Here is a 7772-nt window from a genome sequence, read left to right on the forward strand (position 1 = left end):
GCCGAAATTAACCTAGTGACTAAGAATAGGATATTGAGTCATGAAATGCTCACTCAATATCATAATAATCCAAAGTATTTACAAGGAGGATATCCTAGGGTATTTTTAGAAGGGAGAAAACATTTAGGGTTACATTTGAGAGTGCATGAGTAATGCAAGCCAAATGCACTTCAAATGAAACCTAAATTAACCCTAGATGCTACTTGGTGGCTAAGGATGGAATCTTTGGGTTTAGTTAAGCTACATCTAGGTGCATGATAAGACCATGCAACCTAGGTGCCCTCAAGTTGGGCCTAAGCCTTGCCAAGTCCAAACATAAACCCAATGCCACCAAAAAACACGTCTAGGCCTTAATAAAAATACCCTAGCTATAAAATAAAATCCTATAATCTAAGGTACCCTATAATACAAGGGTAAAATGGGAAATACAAGTAAAAATAAATCCTATGTCTAAGGTACCCCAAAATACAAGGGTAAAATAGGAAATAAAAGTAAAATAAAATCCTATGTCTAAGGTACCCAAAATACAAAGGTAAAATGGGAAATAAAACTGATGGAAGAGCATGGACCAAGGGTCCAACCACTAGAGCTATGGCCAGGAGATTACTTGAAGATTTGTCTGCTTTAGAGCTTAATGGGCCCAATGGGCTTGGTGGGCCTAGGCTGCTTCTCACATGGGCTTTTATTGATTGACACCATATCTTTATTGCAAATTCATAGAATAGGGATTTACTTTGTTTTGGTCTTGTATTTGACCATAGATTAGGGTTTATACACTTTGGGCTTATAATTGGGCTTCATGGGCCTTTGGGCTTTTGACACCCAATATTGGGCTCATTCTCTTTGTTGTAATTTTTCCTATTCATTGTATTTCATTGACCATTGTATTTAGGTCATTAGATTAGGATTTAAGGAGGATTATTAGTTTAAGTGAATTAGGCAAAACTAGGTTTAATTTAGTATGCATTTAAGTTGCATTTTGAGTCACATGGATGGCACCACCTTGGCTGAACATGTGTGAATCAAATTCAACCCTAAATACACACTAAATCAAACCTAAATACACTTAACACTAATGGGAACCGGTCATGTACATGTGTGTTAAATTTTGAATTCATATTCAAAATTTGAATTCAAATCTTGGCGCCACATGTGAAGCCTCCACATTGGCGCCAAGTGTCCCCTAATTCCGGAATCATATAATGTTACCTCCTCACACTTTGTACTCACTTTTGAACATATGAAATTTGAAAGCATTTTCTGTCAAATTTCCCTCAAGAGTCTCCGTGAGAATTGTCTTCAAACTCTAGGAAAAATCACCTTAGTTCCTACCTTTTGAAGTGAGCAATCCTTTGAGCCTTCAAGCTAGGATACTTCCATCTCTAGCCTAGGTTCTCCTTCTTCGTGTTCTTCCTTAAAGCAATCTAAATCCATTCGGTTCAAGTCTCCTTGAAGAGGATCCTACGCTTGGTGTAGTTAAGGAGTGGCTCCTCCATCATCTCTCCTACCTTTGCCATCAAAAACTCAAGAAAAATAAATCCTACACTAACGAGGCTTAGGAGAGTATTCATACTCTATAATCATGAGGAGAGTATCTCTTGGTGTGTGAACTCCGTCCTCCTCTTCTATCCTCCTAGCCATCGACCTAGTGATGGACCCTACATGTGTCTTTAAGGATGGTCTTCCATCATACTAATTGATTTTGGTGCAACTCATTCCTTCATATCTGTCACTTATGTTTGGAAGTTGAAGTTGCTTGTGTCTTAGTTGCCTTTTGATTTGGTTGTAGAAACTTCAACTAATGGTCCCATAACTACTTTAGATGTGTGTGTTTGTTGTCCTGTTATTATTTCTGAAAGGAAGTTCTTAATTAATTTGATATGTTTGCCTCTTAGTCAACTTGATGAGATTCTTGGTATGGACTGGTTATCTTCCAATCATGTCTTTTTGAACTATTTTGAATAAACTATATCTTTGATCTATGTTAGTCATGTCCAAAGCTATTTGAAAAATAATGAAGAGGTATTTATGTTGATTACATGTATTAAACTCGAGAATAGTGATGAGTTGAGTGTTATTCCTGTGGTGAGGGAGTTTTTTGAGGTATTCCCTAATGATGTTACCAATTTACCACCAGAGCGGGAGATTGAGTTCAATATAGACTTAGTACCTGATACTGCCTTTATTTTTATTGCATCCTATAGAATGTCCCCTAAGAAGTTGAGTGAACTTAAAAAGTAGATAGAGGAGTAGCAAGAGAAATAATTTATCAGCCCGAGTGTTTCACCTTGCAGAACGCTTATTTTGCTGGTTAAGAAGAAGGATGGGAGTATAAGACTGTGTGCAGATTATAGGCAGCTAAATAAGGTGACCATTAAGAATATGTATCCGTTGCCTAGGATAGATGACTTGATGGACCAATTACTAGTGTTAAGATTCATGGATGGTGAATCAAGTTCTGGAAGTTTTGATGATAACAAAGGACATGAACAAAAGAGAAGACATGAAATTCATGAATGAATACCAAATGTAATAGGAGTAGTTTATGTGTTCTTATGTGTTAAGTTGCTTTGATGGTCAATTTTATTTTCTATGGATGTTTGTGCTTTGTGCATGAGTTAAATCTTAATTATAATTGTCTAAGTATGATGATGATTAAAAGTAACTTGGAAAGGTTCTGAATGTGAAATCGAATTTTGAGAACTAACTCAAAATAATTGATTATTACTAACTATAATCGATTATTTCTGCTTTATTTTTCAAGAGATTGAGAAACCTTGTTGTAATAATTGATTATTTGTGAAATAATCGATTATCCCAAAATGTGCTCTCTGAAATAATCTATTATCCTGTGAAATAATTGATTATTCTGTTCTTGAATGATTTCCAGAAATTCTAAAGAACAAAATAATTGATTATCCTTAAAAATAATCGATTATCTAAGTCTGAAAACTTTATAAAAAGGGTTCTCTCATTCAGAAACTTATAGAGAAGAGAATAATTGATTTTGTGAAAAATTTGTGATATACTTTTGATCTTTGTGATCTTCTTGGAGAGTTTTCTTTGTAAAACTAAGTAAAACACTTTGTGAAATGTTTTGAGAAGAATTATCATCATCACTACATTCTTGGAAAGAGGAATTAAGATTGGTCAAGAATTTACAATTTGATTTGTTCAGTTTCCAGGTGAATTCTTTACTTAAATCTTTTTGTGTATTGTGATAGAAATCTTGAGTAGGCTTCTCAAGTGGTAAGGAATTCTTGTAGTGGGTTTCTACAAGAAATGTTTTCTTGGGTGCAAGAAAGGGTTTATCTTGTGTGTTGAAGTGTGTGCATATGTGGTATGCTTGTAAAACTTTTTCATTGAGATAGTGGAACAAATCTTGATCAGGTTATGATTGAGGACTGGATGTAGGTCACATGTGGAGTGGCTGAACCAGGATAAAACACTTTGCATTCTTCTTTCATCTTTATCTCTTACATTTAACAATCTTCGATTGAATGTTAAAATGACTGGTCTTGATTAATATGTTTGTATGATTAAAATGGTTTAAACTGAAACATAAGCATTGCATATTAATTGTTTTTAAATTGATACAATAAAGATTACTAAGAAATCATATATGAGTCATTCCCATATATTAAGAGGTTTAAGACACTTCATTGGAAATTGGTTTTAGAAAAGTTTCAAAGAAATTAAGATCCTTAAACTCTCATAAATTTTTAAGTGTCATTAAATCCAATTCACCTCCCTCTTGGATTGAGTCATTCTTTTCTATCAACTAGGAGCTAGGGTGTTCAGTAAGATTGACTTGAGATCTGGTTATCACCAGATTAGGGTGAGGATTGAGGATATTCCGAAGACTGCTTTTAGGACCCACTATAGGCACTATGAGTATTTGGTTATGCCCTTTGGTGTAACTAATGCACCCAAAGTTTTCATGGATTACATGAATAAGGTATTTCACCTATACTTGGATAGATTTGTAGTAGTTTTTATAGATGATATCCTAGTGTACTCTAAGACTAGTAGTGAGCATGAAGATTACCTTAGGGAAGTATTACAAACCTCTAGAGATAAGCAATTGTATGCTATGCTTTCTAAGTATGAGTTATGGATAGATAAGGTGAGTTTCCTAGGTCATGTAGTGTCTAAGGGAGGGATAACTTTGGATCCTGCTAAGGTAGAGGTCGTGTTTGAGTGGAGTGCACCTAAGTTGGTATTTGAGATTAGGAGTTTCCTAGGATTGGCAGGGTAACTATCAAAATGTCAAGCCTTTTCCAATACGATAAGGATAAAGTCGTGTCACGGGTCTCCAGAATCAAGGCGTCATCAATCAAAGACCCATCCGACATCACCAGGAATAACTAGGAGTGGACGATAAAATCTCCAAAGAGAAAGAGAAATGCAAAGAAGAAATAAAAACAACTTGAGAAGGAGGATGAACTTCTCAAACACACAAGGCAGAGCGGATAAATCTTTCTAACCAAGATAAGTCCAATATGGGGGAAGAAGCATTATAATCAGAGACATTGCTAAAATCCCGCTAGAATGAAAACCAGCAAAGGGCGTTCTAGGAAAAAATTAGGGTAAAAAATCCCAATAGGATATGTCCTATGCAAAAGTTAGGGATAAAAGGGCAAAAAAGAAAAGAAGAAAAAAAAGGCAATGTCTACACGAGTAGAAAACTGAAAGGTAGCTCTAGTATTCCCTCTAAGAAGCAAGACTCCATGAAAGTTCTACTTTAAGGCTCTACTATCACTCCCACCTACAGTCGCCTCCTAGGAAAGGCCATGGATGCATCAAGCGCAAGTTGTATCCCCCCTCATTCCACCAAAAGTTAAGTTCGTGGTGGATGATAAGTCGATAGTGGTTCAAGCTGAAGAGGAACTACTTATCAACAAGCCACCCAACATCTCTTACGTGGATACAATAGAGGAAACCCTAGGGATCTCTCATATAGGCAAGGTCTCGAGCAATGAAAGCTTAGTATCATAGATGCCTTTTAAAAAGGGATACTAGCCAAGACAAGGGCATGGTTGAAACCTTTAAGGAATGACTAAAGCTACCAGACTTCTAAGACAACCCAAGGTGCTAGGGATTAGGATATGAGTTGGCCATATCTTCAATGGTGGAAAAGCTGAGACATCTCCTTTTGCATAAGAGCTCCCAAAATGTTTGAAGACTCATTTTTATCGACACTTTCTAAGGGGCATTCTTCCTTTTTTTCTCTGTGTACAAATCACGAACTCAAGGCATGTATAGGCCCTTGAGCTACATAAAAAGGGCACATGTTAATCAAGATATAATTTTAATGCCATAAACTTTCTCTATTCTACTTCCTTTCTCTCTTTTAAAACACTCAGTATTGGCCTCATTAAATAACCCGCAATAAACAAGGCGTGTCTAGAATAAGGACGTATTTCGGACGATAACCTTATAATAAAATTTGAAAGCATAACTCAAACATGACCGAAGTTTAATAAAGTTAAAAAAAAAAAGAATTCCACATCTCAAACAAATGTTGTAAAAACATAAGCCCGACAGGAAACCCACAAAAGGGGGCTGTGCAAAAATTAGGGCAAGGTCCACTAAGGAACCCACAAACAAAAAGGTTAACCTAGGAAAAAGAAAGGATCAAAAGAAAAATGTCCACTAAGGAATACATTCCAATTAACCTAAGCAAAAGTCAAGACGCTAAAGCAGCAACCTGAGTTGAAAATTGAAAGACGGCTCAGGGGGGAATCATTCAATCAAAGCACGACCCCAATAATCAATGCGCATAGATTAATTTCTTGAAAGAAAAAAATCAATATGAATTTCAAGTATTAACATAGAAGCATCATTAAGTGGCATGCATATGTCACAAGTATGTACAAAAGGGTATATGTTCACTTTTAAAAAAAATAGCAAACAATAAAACAAACTTCAATCCATTCCTTTTTTGCATTTTCTTTGCATCTTTGCATTCTTTGCTTGTGTCTCCTTGCTACAGGTTAGAGGGAATCATCAAGCCAAAACACTCGTAAAAAGCTCAACAACCAAGTAAGGTCTCAAGAGTCAAAATCATTTTAGAAGCCTAGCCCAACAGGGGGCACTCCCTATAAGTGGTTCCATATAGCCACCAAGTTGAAGCAGAACTTGCCCAAAAATAATAAGCAAACCTACAAACATGAAGAGGTCACTGAGCTCTACTCTGTCTAAGACCGAGCTTTATATTGTCCTCCACTAAATCAAGAATGATTCAAGAGAATGCTAAGACCAGGAATGGTTTCCTCACCAAAGCTAGGAGTGGCTTTCAAAATAACACTTATCAATAAAAATCTAGCAAGCACCGTCGTCATGGAAAAAGGATCTCTCCACCAATAGTGACAAAAAATAACAATAGAAAAAAAGGCAAAAGCTTCAAACATATTGAAAAAGCCAAAGCTAAGGAAATAAAAACCCAGAAATTCACCAATGGAAAAAACCCAACCAAGTCATCTAAGACTAACAACCGTTCAGGGCACTAGATATCGGAGATCCAAATAGGGGGCAGGGTCATCATACCTCCCTTATCTAAAAATAGAACCACATAATCCCCAACAAATAACCACCTAGACAGAGGCAAAAAAGTCAAAGCTAGGGGAATTAGAAGCATCTCCTCATCATATAAGGCATCATCAAATGTCATCTTCCAATTCCCCAATAGAGAAAAACAAAAAAAAATAGTTATGATCACCTTACCAAGAGGATGATCTTCCCCTCATCAGATAATCAAGCCAAACATCTCAACTCAACAAGATCAAGACTGGTAAAAGCCTGCAAGACAACCACAACACCCTCAAGCCACATCAACAATACCACATCACCACAAGAGGTTACTTTCCCTCTAGCAATCACTCCTCAACACCCCGACAACTCCTACACAAAAAATCAGAAACTACCTCCTGGTGGTCAAAACATCACTTCAACGAGCACCACCCCAAACAACACTATTATAGTACATCCACATGGATTCACCTCAACAATTAGAAATCACACATCAAAAGGACAATCTTTTGCCCAATAGCATAAGGGTGTTAGCTACAAAATATCTATCAGATCACTCATCACCAAAGTAGGCGGCCTAGAGAGGCCAACACAATAATACTCACCATCAAAGTTGGTGACCTAGAGAGGCCGACTCAATAATACTTACCACCATTAAAGCAGGTGGCCTAGAGAGGCCGACACAAGAATATTCACCTTTAAAGCAGGTGGCCTGGAGAGGTTGACATAAAATTACTCATCATCATAGCAAGCAACTTGGAGAGGCCGACACAATAATACTCATCATCACAACAAACACCTGAAGAGGAATCATAATATTCACCTGGTAGGAGCAAGACAAGATTCTTGCCAACCAACCAATCAACCAGAAAAAAAACACCCTAATATTACGCCTAGAGAGGCATCATAATAATCACTTCACGGGAGCAACACTAGATTCCTACCTGTAGACACCTAATTTCGTTTGAAACATACAAACGAGGAAATACACTTTTAACATAAGAAGAAGGAGTTCCCGAAGGCCTGAAAACAACATTAGAGCAGGCTAGAATTAGTAGCCTGGAACGGGTCATTCCCAAACTAGAACGAGCCATTCTAAGCTTAGGAAAAAGCTTGTAACCCTAGGTCAAAATGCCCTGCGCTGACTTAGTTTGTTAATAACAAAATTCAAATCTGGAACAGGCTGTTCCACTTTGGGAACGGGCCGTTCCAATTTTAAATTTTGTGTGTAATAGAAAGGC

Source organism: Cajanus cajan, chromosome 3 (assembly GCF_000230855.2).
Source record: "Cajanus cajan strain Asha chromosome 3, NIPB_CcT2T_4, whole genome shotgun sequence".
Lineage (NCBI taxonomy): Eukaryota > Viridiplantae > Streptophyta > Magnoliopsida > Fabales > Fabaceae > Cajanus > Cajanus cajan.